This window comes from Canis lupus, chromosome 15 (assembly GCF_003254725.2).
Source record: "Canis lupus dingo isolate Sandy chromosome 15, ASM325472v2, whole genome shotgun sequence".
Taxonomy (NCBI): Eukaryota; Metazoa; Chordata; class Mammalia; order Carnivora; family Canidae; genus Canis; species Canis lupus.
Genome location: NC_064257.1, coordinates 39,520,498 through 39,539,918, shown reverse-complemented (window position 1 = coordinate 39,539,918; position 19,421 = coordinate 39,520,498). Strand labels below are relative to the sequence as shown.

The following is a 19,421-nucleotide window of genomic DNA, read 5'->3' as shown; positions in this document are numbered from 1 at the left end:
GATGCGTTAGGTATAATGCTGAGAAATAATAAATAATCCAGAAGTCTTTTTCTTGTCTTTAAAAATATTGACCTGCTAATTTCACAATGATTTCTCATGAGGAAATCATCAGAGACACACCCAAGTGTTTCAAAGATTGCAGTATTATTTTTCATAGGACAATAATGGAAGGTACCTAGATATCCAACAATAGAGAAATGGCTCAGGACATTATGTTACATTTATACTGTGGTATATTATATATATATTTAAAATGTTTTCCAAAAAATAAGAAAAATGAAGTGTTTTCCAAAACCATCTAATGACATGGGGAAATACAATATTATAAATAAAATAATGCTACAGGGAAGTTTGCCTGCATAATGCTACCTGCTGGCAGAAAAATGTTGGGTATCAACAGCTCAGAGGTATTTTCATTATGTTTTCTTTAAAAAGCAGGATAAATGTGTGTGTGTGTATATATATGTATATATATGTATATATGTGTGTATATATATATACTGCTTTATATATTATGTTAGTATAAATATTACATACATACAGGAAAAAGCCTAGAACAATTAACAAGGAACAGGAAAAATGACTAGATGGGAACATCAAAATGTTAACAATGTTTATATTTAGGTAATAGAAACTTTGGGTAATGATTGTTTTCTTATTATATTTTAGATGTTTTCCAGGTATTCTGCATTAAACACGAGTTACTTTTGATAATTTTATTTTTCCAGTTCCTCAAGCCAAGAATCTTGGAGCTATCCCAACTTTTTTTCTCTAAGATCCCGACTCCACTTCATCAGCAAACCTGTCAACTCTACCTTCAAAAGAGCTGTAAATCTATTTGCCCACTTACTGCCTCCCCTTATGATGGTCCAAATCACAGTCATCTGGCACCTAGATTTCCGCCACAGCCTTCTTTCTGGTCTTTTGGTTTCCACACTTGCTGCTCCCTTCCACGTCCATGTCTAGAAAGACCAGAGGAGGGGTTTTGAGAGAAAATTATGGGGAGCAAAATGGGGCCCCATTTACAGAGCAACAGGCCAGAGTCGAAAGAGGAGCATTTGTAGTGGGGGAATTTTAGGAAAGCCTGATACATTTCAAGGAGTACTAGAGCCTGACATTCCATATTAAGTTATGCTCCTACTCTGTGCTTAAATTACACACCCTATCCCCCATTAGCCACTCAAAACACACAGTGAAAATCTCTTATCCGTAGTAACCTTGAGTTAGTGGTGGTTTGGGTTGCTTGTGATAAATCCATTCAGATCTAGCAGAGAGAAAGTAGGAGATAAGATGACAAATGAAGAGCAGGAAAGAAACCAGAGTAAGAAGTGACTGCTAGGAATCTTCAGAAAGCACTGAAGTAGGGCACTGAATGTCCCACGGTGCATGTGATGGAGGTTGGAGCTAATTTATTCCCACATGAAGAGAAAAGGGACCTCAAAAGTCTGGAGAATGTAGTGCACCTGGGAGGCTCAGTCAGTTAAGCGTCTGAGTTAGTTTTGGCTCAGGTCATGATCTCAGGGATGTGAGATCAAGCCTCAAGCTGGGCTCTGTGCTCAGTGCAGTCTGAGATTCTAAGACAAATAAATCTTAAAAAAAAAAAAAAAAAAAGTCTGGAGAACTTAAGTATATGCACTCAGGCAATTATGTTACTTTAACATAGTATCAGTGGGAAAAAAGGGGTTGCACAGATGTTATTTCCACATTGCTTCCTAATTGGCTTCACGTGAATATCTCATGAGCCTCATTCATCTTCATATGCCTGGCATCTACCACAGGGCCTGCCGCAAAACAGGTGTCAGAAAACAGTCATAAAATGAGTGGATTAGTGGATTAGGAAGGAAGAAGGAAGGGAGGGAAGAAGGGAAGATGAGAGGAAGGAGAGAAGATGATAGCAAGCAGGGGGAAGGAGGAAAAAAGAACAAGTGGATTTACAGATGATAAGAACAGCTAGTGCTTCTGGAGCATTTACAAAGCACTTCCATGTATTAACTCATTGGCTCAAGATTAGAATTCAACTCCTCCTGGCTTCATGTACTTTGTATATCTTCATTACCAGCTTCACCAATGATCAGATCATGGTACAGAGAACTCTCTGATGAGACTGATTTTAAAAAGTAGATGTCCTTAATTAAAGAGGCTGCTCATCAGAGCTGTTCTTATGTAAGTTGGCCAGGTGCTGTTGGCTTATGAAGATGCCTACAAGCACCAGAGGCTAGAAATGCTGAGGGGGTGTCCTCATTATTTCATTATATGAACAAGTAGAATTGACAGGCTAAGTCAAAGCAAAGTAATTAAGCTGTTATTTCAGGTCTCCCCCAAAGCTGCTGGCCTCGGCAGTTGTCTTTGTTCACTAACAACAAACCTAACGGAGATTTGTACATTTTTCCTAAAGGTCTTTTGAGTACATTCTCTCTCGTTTAGTGGCTCAACAAGTCTGTCTTGAGCACTTATTGTGCACTGGGCACCACCAAACACCGTCACGGCTCCGTGGAGTTCACTTCACCTCACAACCAAGATGGCAGGCCAGTAATCCCCACTTCACAGAAAAAGGAGTTGAGGCTCAGAGAGCTTAAGAGACTCTGATTATGTTAGAGATAATGGCACTAGGTCCTAAGTCTTGCTACTTGGAATTTAAAACATGCCAACTTATATAGAGAAATGAAGTAGTTTATAGTGGTTTGGTTTCCCCTCAGACTGTAGACTCTTTTGCCATGTGTCACATACACAGTGTGAAGGTTGAACCCTCCATTTCCTTGGAGCCATGTGGCTTAGAGGACTCAATGGGGAGACTCCCAGTGGGAAAACTGTAGGCACCCTTGATTCTGCTCTTTCTCTCTCAAATCCCTCAGCAAATCTTGCCCAGAACCCAGTCCCCTCCCTCTGTGTACATTGCTACCCTCTGACATAAGCCCTGAGGTGTCTACCGTCCTTCTTCCTCTTCATTCCCCTCCACAACAGCCAGAGGGATCCTTTCAACATATAAGTTGGATCTTGTCACTTCTCTGCCCAAAACCCTACAAAGACTCCCCCATTTCACGGAGAGTAAAAGCCAGCCAGCATCCTTACAGTAGCCAACAAGGCTCTGCACAACCTGGCCCCCATTTCACCTGAACTCATCTCCTTTGTTCTCCTCTTTGACTTTTGGTGTCTCATCACACGGACCTTCTCACTGTTTCTCAAACCCACAGGGCATGTGTCTGCCTCAGGGCCTTTGCATCAGCTCTTCTCTCTGCCTCAAAGTTTCCCCCCCAGATAATTGCCTCTTCGAGTCTTTGCTCAAGTATGATTTGTATGATCTTAGTGAAGGCCACCCTGAGTGCTGTATTTGAACCTGCCACACTCAGATATTCCAATCCCCCTTACCGTGCTCTCTTTATTTTCCATGTCTCACTACCTTCCAAAAAATTATATAAACTGTTTCTATATGTGTTCATTGTCTTTCTCCTTCCACAAAGTCAGGAATATCTCTTCCTTTCATTTACTTGTGTATTCCCAGAACCTAGAACAAGGCCTGGCATATTATAGGCACCCAGCATGCATAATCATTATAATAATTATTATTATTACTATTATTTGTGAATGGCAAGGAGCAGGAGCTATAAGACCTTTAAAGAAAGAGATTTTCTCACTTGGAGACACTAGGCTTCAGAAAAGGAGATGAAAATTTTTCATAGTCAAAGATAATTAGATTTGGATCCTAGCTCTGCCATTTACTTGGGGCCTTTGGCCAGTTGCTCGGCGTCTATGAGTTTCAAGTCTCCTTGAATATAAAATGGGAAAACTAACACGTAGCTCACAAGGTTGCAGTACTGATTCAGTGATATGATACGGAGCAAGTGCCTGGTGGTACAACCTGAGCACAATCAATATTGACTCTCTCAAACTAGTACTCAATTAGCAGTTTTGTTTTACTTTGGCCAGATTCTTACTTAACACATGGCTCTGAACACATTTCTTCCCCTTTTAGAGCCTCAGTCCACAAAGCTATGTAATGAAAGAGTTCCTTGTGATGTACTCTCAGTAGGAGCCCATGACCAGGGCTTAGAGGGTTCCAAGGGGACTGGTGGGAACCTTGGGCCTCACAAGACATTGCTTCATCCTTTCCAGTGGGTTAGCTAATCTGCGTCTGTTCATTACCCAGCCCTTTAAAAGTCAACAGATAATAACAGGAGATAAATAAAACCTTTGTCACTTACTGCTGCCTCAGTTTTATGCAAGTGATGCAAAAGGAGTTGCAACAGGAACCTTTGAACAGGAGACCAGTCAAATGGCACATGCTGATAAACTTGTTTAGAATGCAGTTTTTTTCCCACTCAATTTCTAAAATTAACCAACTTCAATCACCAAAACCCTCCTAAGACAGCTGTTTACGGTAGTCATTCCCAAACTTCTTACCACTAGACATCCCTTTTATTTTCCCCACAGCCTCCCTCACATAAGCCCAGGTCTCCAAAGTTCTTTCTACTAAATAAATTGATGTATCAAGTGATATTCCTGGATTCTACATTAGTTAAACTAATGAGTATAGTCAAAGACTTATGCTCATTGGGCCTTCCAATCAAAGTAAGGGAGATAAACTTTCTTATTGCATGGTTATCCTTTGAGCCACAAACAGAGAATGTGATATTTTACACAGCCTGAGCAACCTAACTGCAAGTATAGTCATTCATTCAACATATATTTAATGAACATCTATTATCTGCCAGACACTATTCCAGGTGCTGCAATAAAGCAGTGAACAAAATGCACAAAAATTCCTATCCCCATGGAATTTACATTCTAATGAAGATAGACAATAAAGAAGAAAAACAAAATATATAGATAGCACAAGTTCAAAGGGAAACATAAAGCAGGAAGCAAAATTGGATGCTCAAAACATGGTAGGGGTGCAGGATTTTTCTTTTTAATGATGAGGTTAGAAAAGCTCTGACTGAGAAGGGCTGTAGGAGGTTACAGAGTGATCCCTTGAGACACAGTTAGGAGAATAGATCAAAAAAGCCTTGGAATTTGTGCTCAGAATCAGTGTTCACTATTAGTGAGATGGGAGCCACTGAGGGGTTTTGAGAAAAGCAATGCCTTGATCTTCCATTTTAATGGCATCATTCTAATAGCTATATGAGACAATGGGATGTTTTCATAGTACCCTTGAAATATTAAAAAGGGCTCATGAGGAGCACTCGGCTGGTTCAGGCAGTTGAGCATGTGACTTGTGATTTCAGGGTTGTGAGTCCATACTCCATGTTTGTAGTAGAGATTACTTAAAAATAAAATCTCTCAAAAAATTTTTTCTAAAATTGCTTTGTTAAAAAAATTAAAAGGGCTCATGGAAGTAGGAAAGGCTATCTCAAAAATGCAGAGCTTACGCATTATTAAGAATAGCCAAAAAGTGGAAACAACTCAAACGTCCATCGATTGATAAAGATCAACAAATGTGGTCTATCCATCATATAATGGAATATTATTCAGCCATAAAAAGGAATGAAGCACTAAAACATGCCACCACACAGATGAAACTTAAAAACATTATGCTCAATGAAAGTCCGGCACATAAAGCCATATATGATACATAAGGCCATGTGTATGAAGTGTTCATAACAGGCAAATCAGCAGAGATAAAAAGTAGATTAGTATTTGCCAAGAGATGGAGAAAGAAGAAATAAGGGGTACCTGCTTATGGGCATGGGGTTCTTTTTGGGTAACAAGAAATGTTCCAGATTAGATAATGATGCTGGTTGTATAATTTTGTGACTATACTAAAAGCTACTGATTTTTGCATTTTAAGAGAGTGAGTCTTATGATATGTAAATTAATCTCAATTTTTTAAAGAAAAGATTTTATCTCTCGGAAAGCAATGCCAAGAAAATTACTTCTTCTCTCTGCTCTCTGAGCAGTCACTCTTCTCACCTCGGGTAACACACAGCACTAAGCGAAGTCAATTCTGCGAAACTGGTCAATGCTCAGCAAGAATAAGTTAATCCAAGACAGTAAAGATACCCTTCTCTTCTAGCTGTGATACTACTGATCTCTCATCATGGACTGTGACTTGCTTCTTTCTTCCAAGTGCCTCTCACATCTACCCTTGACTATATGTCCCCATCGCCATGACTCTTACCCCCTTCACAGGGATGAAGGCATTAGCCTGGCTGGTGTACTCACCTCTTTTCTCTTCCTATCTCTAATCGCCAATCTGTTCTAACAGAACAATCATAACATCCCACTTTTATCACTCCTGTGCCCCACTTAAGAGTCTAAAGTTGCTTACTCAAGGCATATCTCATGCCAGAGAATGTATTTCCTAAAGAAAATGAAAAAAATACATCATTTAACTATGATTCTTATATTGCTTATGCCTCAGAAATGGAGTTTGGATGCTAAAATGTTAAAAGATGTTTTGCTGCTTTACATGGAAAATGGAATACAATATTGTATTTGAAATACTTCAAATCAGATCTAGCTTGGAAAATTCAGAAGAATGGTTGATGTATCAAATGCTTATTGAATCAAGTTTGCCAGCCTGGCATTATTCACACTGCAATATCCATTTCCTTTCTCCCTTGCTCCTCCTGTGTCTGCTCTAATACGGAGGACTTCTTCCTCCCCTGCTCCAAATCTTGCCTTCTTTTTAAGACCCAACCCTGGGGTCCTGCTCCTCTGTGAAGGCTAGGCCAGTGGTTCTTTACTTTGGCTGTTTTTTGGGATCTGCTGGCCTTACTAGTTACCTGGAGTGTAGTCTGGGCATTAATCCACACCCTCTGGATGGATTTCAAGTGTGGTCAGGGTTGAAAACCATTACACCAGGCATGTTTTTATCCTGGTACATGTAGGAATAAGAAAGACAGACAAAGCTTTAACTCCCATAGAACTCACACTGGAGGAGCAAAACAAGCATATTTTAAGTAAGGCAATTTCAAAGAGTCATTTTAAAAACAGAAGTATACAGGTAATATAATTTAAAAAAGTAGCTACGAAAGTGGAAGGGGCAAATTTAGACAGAGTAACTTTAAATATGTGAGAATTCTCACAAGTGAAGTCTAAAATAATCAGACTCACAGAAGCAAAGAGTAGGATGGTGGTTACTGGGGCTGGGGGTGAGGGCAGGGAACACTAGCAGGTGATGATCAAAGGGTACAAAGTTTTAGTTATGTAGCATGAATAAGTTCTGAAGATTACAGCACAGTGCCTACAGCTAACATTACTATATTGTATACTTAAAATTTATGTTTTAAGTATGTCTTATGTTAAGTGTTCCATGCACTAATATTAATAACAATAAGGGGTGTGAGGAAATTTTTGGAGATGATGGACGTGTCTTTGCTCCTACCGAGGTGCTATTTTCACAGATGTATACCTATTCCCACATTAAATATATACAGCTTTTTACATACCTCAATAAAGCAGTTTTAAACAGAAAAGATGATTTTCAGTGACATTTGACTGAGACCTGAATGATGAGAGGAGCCCAAATAGGATGAAGAAGAAATTCAGAAAAGAGAGAAGAACAAGGTGGGATGGTTTGAGTGACAGAAAAGAAGGCAATGAACAAAGGGAAGCATGGAAAAATATAAGATTGAAAAGGAAGGCAGAAGATGAAGAAACTTGTAGGTCATGGTAAAATTTTGGTTCTTATTTTAAATGTGATAAGCAGCTGTGGTAGATTATGTGCAAAGATTACCACTATAATTCTTGTATCCTATGTGGACGCTCCCTTGCAAAATGATTTTGAGACGCCTTTCATCAAGAGGTATAGTCCATTCTCCCTCTCCTTGAACTGAGGGGGCTAGCCCTGGAACCAATGTGACAAAAGTGACATTGTGGGACATCCGAGACATGACCTCAAGCGGTGTTGCAGCTTCCATACTCTCCTCCTTAGAACACCGCCTTGAGTCCACCATGTAAAGAAGTCCAGACCAGCCAGCTGGAAAATGAGAGGCCATGTGGAGGCGAACTAGGGCACCCACGGTAAACAGCTGGCACCAACTGCCACCGAGGCCCCCTAGACCATCCAAACAGCATCAGACACAAGAGGGCTGAAGCCACACGAGTGACCCCAGCAGAGACTAGAAGAGCCACATGCTTAAGCTCAACCCAAATTGCCGACCCACAGAACTGGGGCCATTACGTAGTTTTGTGTTTCAAAAACACTAAATAAAAATTTAGTGGTGATTTGTTCTGCAGTGATAGACAAGCACTAAAGAAATTTCTGGAGTTTTAAATAAGGAGTAAAATCAACTTTTTATGGTTTAAAAACCAATTTTATCCCAAATATACTGATAAATCCATCCATAAAAACCAAGGTCTTTGGGGCCCCCGCATGGCTCAGTCAGTTAAGAGTCCCATTCTTTTATTTTGACTCAGGTCATGATCTTAGGAATGTGGGATGGAGCCCTGCATCAAGCCCTGCATGGGCTCTGTGCTCCGCATGAAGTCTGCTTAAGATTTTCTCCCTCTCCTTCTGCTCCTCCCCACCTCGCTCATACACATACACTCTTTTCTTCCTCTCTCTCTAAAAATAAATAAAAATAAAAACAAATTTAAAAAATAAACCATGCTCTTCAATCTTTCTTAAAAATAAAAAATATTATGGCCTTCAGTAGAGAGAGTGCAGCTTACAGGTTTAGGGACCACAGTGGCCTTAAACCCTTCTCTTGAAAATAAAATCTTATCCTCAAGCATATTAATAAAACCATGTGAAACCACAAACAGTAGACAAAAAGGACGCAAAAGTCATTTGACTCTTTACCCTATTTCAGCTAAGAATAGTATGAGAAAAATCCTGATGCAGATCAGGATAGCATTTTAGACCAGAATTCATTATGAAATGTGTTTCTAAAGAAAATTAAAAACGAAGTATCTGTGAACCCTAAACTGGAGTTTTGATTCTATCCTATGCTGAAATAATCAAGGAAGCATTACATCATACTTAAAAATGTGAAAGATTAAAAGATGATCTTAAACATACAATCTTGGAAACAACTTTAAAACAATGAGCACTCTTAAAATACAAAAAGCTATTTTGTGGAAAAATTCTGTAATTAGTAAAAGCCAAGGTGCTTGCTCTTGCTGTGCATAATTATTTGATCTGCAGAGAAATGGGATTCACTTTTGTTATATAAATAGCATTATTTTGTAAATGGTTCTTTAAGTGATACTATTTAACCAAGCTTCGTGGCTATTTATTCACAGTACCTCATAGTATTTTCCATTAATTTCTCAAGGATGCCAACATTATCTTCCTGGGGTGTTCATCATTATGTTTGATCACATATTACGGTCAGGTGGTAGATGGCTTAAGAGAAAACTATGTAGAGTCCTTCAAAATGAGTTTCTCTATTTAATCCCGATGTCTTATAATCATAGCTTATATAGGAAGAGTGGGGAAGGGGGGGAGAGAGGGGCACCTGGGTGGCTCAGGGGTCTTCTGCCTTCCGCTCAGGTCATGACCCCAGGGTCTTGTGATTGAGTTCCACATGAGGCTCCCCGCAGGGAGCCTACTTCTCCCTCTGCCTGTGTCTCTGCCTCTCTCATGAATAAATAAATAAAATCTTTAAAAGGAAAGAAAGGATGGGAGAGAAATAAATTAGAGAAGTTCTCACCCACCTGACCACCCCAAGCCAAGCTCCTCCGGCTGAGTCCGAGACAGCAGAGAGAGGAGAAAGGGAGTGTAGAAACAAAGAAGGAAGGAAAGGGCATCCAAATGAAGGCAAGAACTAGGGAAAATATGATAGAGGGTAGACAAAGGAGGCTAGATGAGGAGAAAGAAGAGACGAGGCCAGGCGGGTGAGCCGGAGCGTGAGGCTTCAGGAGCGGCCCGTGAGCTAGAGCCGCCGTGTGGGTGTGGGTGTGGGTGTGGGTGTGGGTGTGGGTGTGGGTGTGGGTGTGGGTGTGGGTGTGGGTGTGGCGGACTCCTGGGCGCCTGCAGCTCCGCACCTGCAGCTCCTCGTGCGCAAGCTGGCGAGCACGACGGTAGCTGGGAATGGCGGAGACCCTCCTTCTGGCCGAAGCGAACTTACCGTCTCCTTCCTATTTTATGGGGGTGTTCTGTGAAGTGGGGGGTCCCACCGCAAACTGGGAAGTCTCGAGGTCTCCCAGCAAGAGCCGCGGGGGCGTCACCGGCTTCGCGGCCCAGCGGCGGCCTCGCCCTTCCCCCGTGGGGCTCGCCCTCCGCGGGGATGGCGGCGAGCAAGGGGCGCTCGCGGACGCACTGGGCCACCCGCCCTCGTTTGCGGGTGGCTGAGGGCAGTGCCCTCCACCCTGGACGGGGACGTGCGAGGAAGGAAGTGGAGTCGCCTGGCAGCAGCCCTCAAGCCAGTCTGCAGATGTTCCCACGCAGGTGGCCGGAAGGGTTGGGGGGCTGACGGGGGTGACTCGGCCCGCTCCGGGCGCCGGCGGGCGGCCGTGCGCGCGCGGGACGGCGGTGAGGCCCGTGAGGCCCGTGAGGCCCGTGAGGCCCGCGAGGCCCGCGAGGCCCGTGAGGCAGCTCCCAGGAGGCGCCGCGTGCGCACGCGGGCCGGGCCGCAGCCGGGCTGCTCGCGCACACACAGCGTCGGCCGGGAAACCTGAGACACCGTCACAGGCCTGCCGCTCGGCGTGGGGCCCTTGCCCGACCCTAGGAAGTGAGACTTGCTCACCTTGGAAGAAAATCCCCCGCCTCCGCCCACCGTGCCCTGCTTGGCTGGGTCCCGCAGCGCTCGAACTCCGCGTGCCCCAACGCCTGGGGAACGCGGCCCGCCGCTTGGGAGGCACCCCACTCACCCATCCTGGGCTTGTCTTCCCTGGAATGCAGGATACTAAACTCATCACTATATAGTTTCAGGGGGGTTTTTTTTAATTTCTTTACTTTTTATTTAAATTCCATTTGCCAACATACAGTGTGACTGACACCCAGTGCTCATCCCCTCAGGTGCCCCCCTCAGTGCCCGTCACCCAGTCACCCCATCCCCCCGCCCACCTCCCCTTCCACAACCCTTTGTTTGTTTCCCAGAGTTAGGAGTCTCTCATGGTTTGTCTCCCTCTCTAATTTTTCCCACTCAGTTCCCCTGCTTGATTTATTTATTCATGAGAGACACAGAGAGGCAGAGACATAGGCAGAGGGAAAAGCAGGCTCCATGCAGGGAGACCATAGTGGGACTGGATCCCAGGACACCCATGACCTGAGCCGAAGGCAGATGCTCAACCCCTGAGCCACCCAGGTGCCCCTGTTTTAGTTTTTTAAAAATTAAAAATAAAAGTGAATAAATAGTTTGGTCATTTGATGGGAGAAACAAAAAGGGGAAGGGAGAGGAGGGGTGGAGAAGGGAAGGGAAGAGAGAGAGAAGAGAAAAACACTATTGCTCCCAATTATTCCTGTGTTTGAAGTACTTTCAGGTCTTTAGGTAGCAAGTCTCTTCCAATATACCTAGTAAAGAAATGCATTTCAAAGCCACCTTGAAATTGCTTTCCAAACAGCCACATGTTTGCATCTGTTCTGTTGCTGCCAATAAGCTTAACTCGTTGTATTGAGTGATAAATAGAAATAGAAAGTCAGGTTCATTTTCCCTTGAAAATATCTCTTACAGATGAAGTTGACAATTTGTAATCAAGAATTATTATTTAAAAAGTGAAAACTCAGAAATTGCATAAAACGTCTAACAACTGGTCTAGGCACATAAGATGAAATAATGCCAATCAACCATTTAAAAAAACTCATATTCTCATCTGCAAGGATGTGGAGCAGTGGAATTTATATTCATAATGATGGGAAAGTAAAATGAAACAGCCACTGTGGAAAAGTATTTAGCAGCTTCTTGCAAAGTTATACACCTGCCCTATGACCCAGCAGTCCCACTTCTGGAGAGATAAAAACATGTTCACAAAAAGACACAAATGTTTATAGCAGCTTTATTCACAGTACTCCCCTCCCCCCAAGATTGGAAACAATCCGAATGGCCATCACTAGGAGAATGGATCCATAAGTTTTGTTATATTCACACAAGATAATATTATACACCATTTTTTTTAAAACAGGAACTACTGATGAGCTTAGTAACATACTTCAATACTTAGGGAAAGAAGTAGGATTACTAGAGTTGATTCTTCAAGATTCCATTTATACAGAGCTCAAAAAACAGGCAAAATCAATTCACAATAATAGAAATCAGAACAGTGATTACCAGTAGGGGTGGTATGCAGGTGTGTGTATACGTAAGTAAAAATCTGTCGATGTGCAAATCTAAGATTTGTACATTTTACGCCATGTAAATTGTATCTCAGTGATTATTTTTTTATAATAAATTTATTTTTTATTGGTGTTCAATTTGCCAACATACAGAATAACACCCAGTGTTCATCCTGTCAAGTGCCCCCCTCAGTGCCCGTCACCCATTCACCCCCACCCCCCGCCCTCCTCCCCTTCCACCACCCCTAGTTTGTTTCCCAGAGTTAGGAGTCCCCATGTTCTGTCTCCCTTTCTGATATTTGCTACCCATTTCTTCTCCCTTCCCTTCTATTCCCTTTCACTATTACCTATATTCCCCAAGTGAATGAGAACCTATAATGCCTGTCCTTCTCCGATTGACTCATTTCATTCAGCATAATACCCTCCAGTTAGTGATTATTTTAAATCATATTTGCAAAGCATATTTAAAGACACAGGAATTTATTATGTAAGGTTAAGTCAAAGAGCAAGACATAAAGCTGCGTATTGCAATATCTCAAATTCTTCAAAAATACATATGTGGAGGGGAAAGACTGGAGACACACATGCTGGATGGCAAGAATAATTAAATCTGCTATAATATTAGGGTAATTTTTATTCCTTTCAATTAATTTTTCTAAATTTTGAATTTTTTTTCTATAAGGAGCATGTGTTACATTTCTTAGGAGAAAAATAAACATTTTTTAAGTGCTCCGTAACTGCCCTCTCCTCCCTGTTTCCATTGCTACAGTCCTGGCTCTGCCCTCTTTCCTAAATTATTATAACAGACTCCTAACTGATGTCCCAGACTCAAGAGTTTATCTAGCCCAATCTGCTCCTCTGGATATTTCTTCCTTTTTAAAAAATAGAATTCTATTTTAGTACATTTAGAACATTTTTTTCTTCCCTTTCAGATTAAGATTTATGCTCATCCCTGGGTAGACAATAAAAAGCCCACCCTTTATCAAACCCATCCATCCAGGACTTTGTCCTTACCACGACATCGAAACTGCTCTTGTCAAGGTCATGAACGGTTTTCCTGTCGCTAAATTCAATCATCCATTCTCAGTCCTCATCTTCCTGACCCTCACTTGACACCATAGATCGTGTCCTAACCTTACGTCCCCCTTTGAGCCATGCTTTCTTCCCTTGGCCACTAGGTTCCCCAGGCCACCCCTCAACTCCCCTCCATCCCCCACTTTCTCATGTCTTCTGCTGGTTCCTGTTCCTTTTCCTATGTTGGAGCATCCCCAGGGCTCAGTCATGTTCAAATCTTGATGATTTCACCTGGTGTCGTGGCTTTAACTACCACTGTGTGACATGCTGATGACTCACAAGGACACGGCTTCAGATCTGACCTATGCCCTGAATCCCAGGCTATTTCCACTGTCCACCTGATACTGCCACATAGATAGCAACAGGCGAGTGAAATTCCAAAATCAAACATGTCCAACTTCCTGATCCCTTCCTCACCAATCCTGATCCTCCCTAGTCTTCTGCCTCTCAGTAAACGTCCCATCTTCCTTCAAAATATGTCCAGAACTCCAAGGAACTGGGGTTCTTCGAATATGCCAAGGGTGTTCCCATACCAGGGCCTTTGTACTTGCTTTTTCCTAGTCCTCAAACTCTTTGCCCAAATAGGCATCTGCCTTACACACTCACTGCCTTCCTTTCTCTGCTCAAAGTTCACTTTCTCCCTGAACACTCAGTATAACACACCAACCCCCACACTCCCTATTCCCCTTACCCTGCTTTATGTTTGTTCTTAGCATTTATCACCCTCTGACACTCTAGGTACTGAATTTACTCATCTACCTGCTTATTTTTCGTGTCTGCTCCCCAGAGTGTAAGCTCCATAGGAACAGAGATTTGTTTTGTTAACTTCTCTTCTATCCCTAGTGCCTAGACCACTGTAGGTACTCAATAATTGAGGTGCTTATCATCAGTGCTAAATAATTACAGGATGAATGAATGAATGGTGGAATTTGTATTCCCACGCCAGGGCTTGGTGGGTGGCCTCCACAGGGAGTGATTGGGCCGCTGTTTTGATGGGGAAACAAATGCCCAAATGTCAACAGCTGTAAGCCTTTCTCTTCATGGGGTCCCACCCCCTCCCCTGGGATCCCACCAATCTCCTACCCAGGGATAGAAACCTGACCCCCAGTGTTTTGGAAGTCCAGCTCATGAAGGCAGCTGAAAGTTTTCAGCATTCAGTATGCCAGCTGGTAATTTCCCTGCGTTTGGAGGATCCCTGGGTGGCTCAGCGGTTTAGCACCTGCCTTTGGCCCAGAGAATGATCCTGGAGTCCCGGATCGAGTCTCAAGTCCTGCTCCCTGCATGGAGCCTACTTCTCCCTCTGCCTGGGTCTCTCTCTGTCTCTCATGAGTAAAATCTTTTTTAAAAAAATGAAAACATTTCTATTAAAAAAAATTCCCTGTGTTTGTTTAGTAAGGTTCATTCATCCATTCCATAAATATTAACCAAGTGACTATTAAAGCCAGGCACTGTTCTAGGTACTTCAGATATTTAGGGGACCACAAGAGACTAAAACCTCTACCGTTTGGAGCTGATGCTGAGCTATGACAGGTGTTCCTGAGTCCAGAGATTCCCTGTCCAGGAGATAAACCTGTTCCCCACTAGGTGTGGGAGGATGCAGTTTCTTGGTTGAGCTGGTCAGGGCCAGACTCCTGATGTGCACTTCCAACAGGGTTGAAAACCTGGCAACTCTCACTTTCCACCGATCCTTGTGTGTTCAGCTCCCCTCCTCTGACGTCACTGTCCCTCCTCCTTCTGTCCTCCTGAGGTACCTGGAGCTGGTGCCTTCAATTCATCAGCTTCCATGGGTGCCATAACTCAAAACAGCTTCTTCCTCCTTTCTTCACTCATTTCTGCTGAAGTCAGTAAAGACAGACATGACCCCATTCAACTTCCTAAATGCAATTTTCACCTCCTTCCTTTTGTGTTTCTGTTTCCATCCCTGGGGTACCTGGGAGAAATTCAGTCTTCTGGAACCTGCTCCCATCCCACTCCCCAAGATACATATGCCCAGTCAGCATGGGTTCAGCCTTTCCATGTTACTCTGTGTAGCCAGAGAAATAGGGGAAAGATAAGGGCCTCTGGTTCTTTTTTTTTTTTTTTTTTTTTAAGATTTTATTTATTCATGAGAGAGAGAGGCAAAGACACAGGCAGAGGGAGAAGCAGGCTCCATGCGGGGAGCCCGACGTGGGACTCTATCCCAGGTCTCCAGGATCACACTGAAGGCAGTGCTAAACCGCTGAGCCACCCAGGCTGCCCAGGGCCTCTGGTTCTTAATCTCCCTTTAGTCTGGCAGTTGGTGAGAAGAGGAATCTCACCTGTTCATCTGCTGTTTCACCTATCCCTGTGGATGGGTCTAGACTAATCTACCAGGGCTCGTTCCATCAGCTGGCTCATGCCTCGCTGCAATAACTGGGACACTCTCCTGACTTTGAGAATCACCATTGTCTAGAATTACTACAGCCAGAAGCAGCAGGGGAGAACGGATTAAAAATTAAGAATTAAGATTATATATTATATATGGCCACTAGAGTCTTGCATTTAATTTCTGCTCAGAAACACCATTTATTTATTAATAAATGCTTGGGAATAAATAGTTGAACCTTCTTTATGGGGTCGCCATAAAAATGAAACAATCGTGTATGGAAAGACCTTCTCATAAGGTCTGGGACATAGTAATACATGAAATCTTAAGAAAAGCTCAATTCTCCTGGTCCTTGAAAGAGGTTCATGTGGTTATTAACTCAAGTTTGAATCAGGCCAGAATCTATTCTACTCTAATGAATGGATATTTTTGTGGTCTCTCCTTGGAGGGGGCTCAAAGCTCCCTCCCAGACATAATTTGCTCCCTATAACCTAGTTCAGATCTTCCAGAATGCCACATTGCAGAGTCACATCACTTATGGCAACTTGGGGTTAGGGGACTCATTCAACATGCCACGTGAGAGTTCAAGAGACCCTGAATCTAGACTCTAGCCGAGTAGCAAATGTAATTAGTGTTCATTCTAGGGATCCATCCCCTTCATTCCTTGGGCACCTATGAAGTCAGGTTGGGATTATATGGCTAGTGTAGGTTGGTAGACTAGAAGCAGAAATGACAGCGTCATTTCCAAGTGAGGCAGTGAAAGGCCAGTGTGCCTCCTTCCCCTTTGCATGGTGACATCAGTGGTCATATGTTCTGAATAATGAACTACAAGATGGTGAGTAGAGAAAAAAAGAAATCCTAGATAACTGGGTGACATCTGAAACAAGCTTCCAGGCCACCTAACCAAACCCACACTTGATCAGTAACATAAGAGAAAGATCAACATTTGTTGTATTGAGCTACTGAGATTTGAGGTTTATTATCACATTATCTCTAGGGATATAAATCCGTTCACGGGAACTTGTGAAGATAAAATTAAAAGGGACTTCATTGTCCATTAATGGCAGGCTACATAATTCGGGTGAACCTTCACACTAGAAAAGCTGAACAACAATAAAAAAAATTTTTTTATGTCTACTCAACAGCATTGGAAGTGAAAAGTTACCTGGCTACCATCTGGCCATCTGGGTGAACATAAAAATCCAGAGACATGAGCCTGACATTTGAGGCTACTTTTCTCCTGGGAGCATTTGTTAATTATAACAAAGCAGTGTTTGATAGCTGAGCAGTTTGATGGCTGGGTGGAAAACAAAAGTTGGATGCTGGTAAAGCACAGTAGTGGGGGTTGGGACCCTGAAGTGCTGGACTCCAGGAATAAAGTTGAATTGAAAGCAAAACAGACTTCCTGGGCAGCCTGGGCAGCTCAGCAGTTTAGTGCTGCCTTCAGCCCAGGGCGTGATCCTGGAGACCCGGGATCGAGTCCCAAGTCAGGCTCCCTGCATGGAGCCTGCTTCTCTTCTGTGTCTCTGCCTCTCTCTCTCCTTCTCTCTCTCTCCGTCTCTCATGAATAAGTAAATAAATTCTAAAAAAAAAAAAAAAAAAAAAAAAAAGAGCCTTCCTGCTTCCTGTAGCCCAGCTTTGAGTCATCTGGGTGGCACGGAAGATCTCAGACTTTGCAACTGGAAAGTAGGCACTTGGAAAAAGCAAACAGAAACCCTTTCTGGAGAGAGAGAGAGAGCATTATTTTAAACCTAAAATCATTTCTACAATTTTTCTTTTTTTTAAGATTTATTTATTGATTAATTTATTTATTTTAGAGAGAGAGCATGAGCATGAGCAGGGGGAAGGGCAGAGGGAGAGGGAGAGAGAGAATCTCAACCAGACTCCCCCCTGAGTGCAGAGCCCACCAGGCAGAGGGAGACATCATGACCCTGAGATCATGACCTGAGCTGAAACCAAGAGTCAGCCCCCTAACCAACCGAGCCACCCAGATATCCCTCTACAAACAATTTTTCAAATACAATTTTGGATACAGAGAAAACCAAGTACAGACCGAGATATGATAATGTAAACAAGAATCAGCAAAACCCACAGAAAATAGAAACAGAATTACATGGTCTCCAGATATTGGCACTGATCGGATTCTGAAATAATTAGCTTACTGTGTTCCAGGAAATAAAATACAGGATTGAAGATTTCAGTAGGGAACTAAAACTATTTCTTACAAGAGATAGCAGAATTTTAAAAGAATCAATAAAAGTCCTCAAACTGAAAATACAATGACTGAAATTAACAACACAGTGGATGGATTCTCTTTTTTACCAGATTAGACCTTGCTGAAGAAAGAAATAAAGAACTTAAAAATAAATCAGAAGAAGAATTCCAGAATTGCAGAAAGAGGGAAAAGGCTGGAAAATATAAACACTGTAGAAGAGATATAGCAGAGACTGTTCCACACAGTGTCTGGCATCGATTTAAGTGGACTCTGAAATTGCACAAAAGTGGAGCAAAAGCAGTATCAGAAGAGATAACAGCTGAAATTTTTCCAAAACCAATGTAAGACATTGATCCACAGATCGAGAATAAAATTAAATAGATTTGGCAGGGAAGAGAGAAAGAAAGGATTACTTTTTTAAAAAGTCAAACACGACTCCGAGATTTCCCGCTCCAGCAGCAGAGCGCTGGGTTTAGCAGAGCTAAGAAACAGAGAAGGAAGAACAGGTGCATTGGAGGGCAGGAGGAGGCTGAAAAAGAAACAGTACATTCCAGTTTTTACCTGTTGAACTTAACATCCATGCAGGGATGACGAATGTGCCATGATTTCTGGCATAATTTTTTTTGGTCGTGTTTAGGAGTCTCCAACACTTACATTCTTTCAAAAGGTCCAGTCAGACATTTCTTATCTCAAGAATCCAACACTCTTAGGCCTTCCCTTCCCTTCTGCTGAATCTATGACTTACCTCCAAGGGTGGACCTACAAATGGAGATTTGCAGCAAAACATCCACAGACTTGAACATTCCATCTTGCCTGGTATTCAAATGTAATTATCTGTGCCATGCAACCTTTGCAAAACCCATCACAACAAAACATGTTTTCATTGTTAACACCATGATCCAGGGCTCTATTTTTTTTTCTTTCTTTAATATTAGAAAGACAAGTTACAGGCACCCTAAATGCTTTGATTTCTCAAAATGTGGGATTTCTACATAGGACATTGAGTTTAAATGGTGGAGTAAATACAACTTTGTATTGCAATCTACAATATTACCTTAAGGATTATCATGAGTTCTTTTAATAGTTACTTGACTTTATTAACAGAAGAAAAAATAAAACACTGGCTACCATAAATTTCTCTTTCTCTCTCTAATTTTTTTTTTTTTTTACTTAGAAAACAGCACGATTTTCACAATAAAGTCTATGGCTAATGGATGAAAAGTATATAGCTTGATTTCTTTTCAAATGAAAAGTTGAAAGGCTGCAAGATGATAATGATGATGATGGTTCATGTTTGTTGAGCACTTTCTACATGCCAGGAACTGTTCTATGGGAATACATACATTCACTCATTAAAGAGATTTAAAGATATATGATAAAAAATTATATACCAATGACATATAGAATATTATTTACTAGAGAGTCAGGCAATTCTTTCTTTCTTTCAGAATTGTTCTTTTTTTAAAAATACACTGCAACTCTGCTGGTACAATTAGGGACCAGACATGTATATGGGAGAACTTACAAAAAAAAAAAAAACACTCTATGATAATAAGTTACAAGCAAATCTATAATTTTTCTTTGACATTATATTTTTCTTCTGAAAGTAGAAATAAAATTTTCAAAACCAA

At 42.0% G+C, this 19,421-nt stretch overlaps 1 protein-coding gene across 6 annotated transcripts in view; it reads right to left on the bottom strand.

The window, feature by feature from the left end:
• NR1H4 (nuclear receptor subfamily 1 group H member 4) overlaps positions 1–10,401 on the bottom strand; it is a 110,954-nt gene extending 100,553 nt beyond the window's left edge. For 2 of the 6 annotated variants that reach the window (XM_035699358.2, XM_025438853.3), the window contains exons 1-2: positions 10,014–10,399; positions 851–962 (exon numbers count right to left, since the gene is read on the bottom strand). The gene's annotated coding sequence lies outside the window, so the exon portion shown is untranslated. Of the gene's footprint in view, positions 1–850; positions 963–10,013 lie in introns of all 6 variants that reach the window. The other 4 variants (XM_035699359.2, XM_035699356.2, XM_035699357.2 and 1 more) reach the window with 4 other exon arrangements.
• Between the last annotated feature and the right edge of the window lie 9,020 nt (positions 10,402–19,421).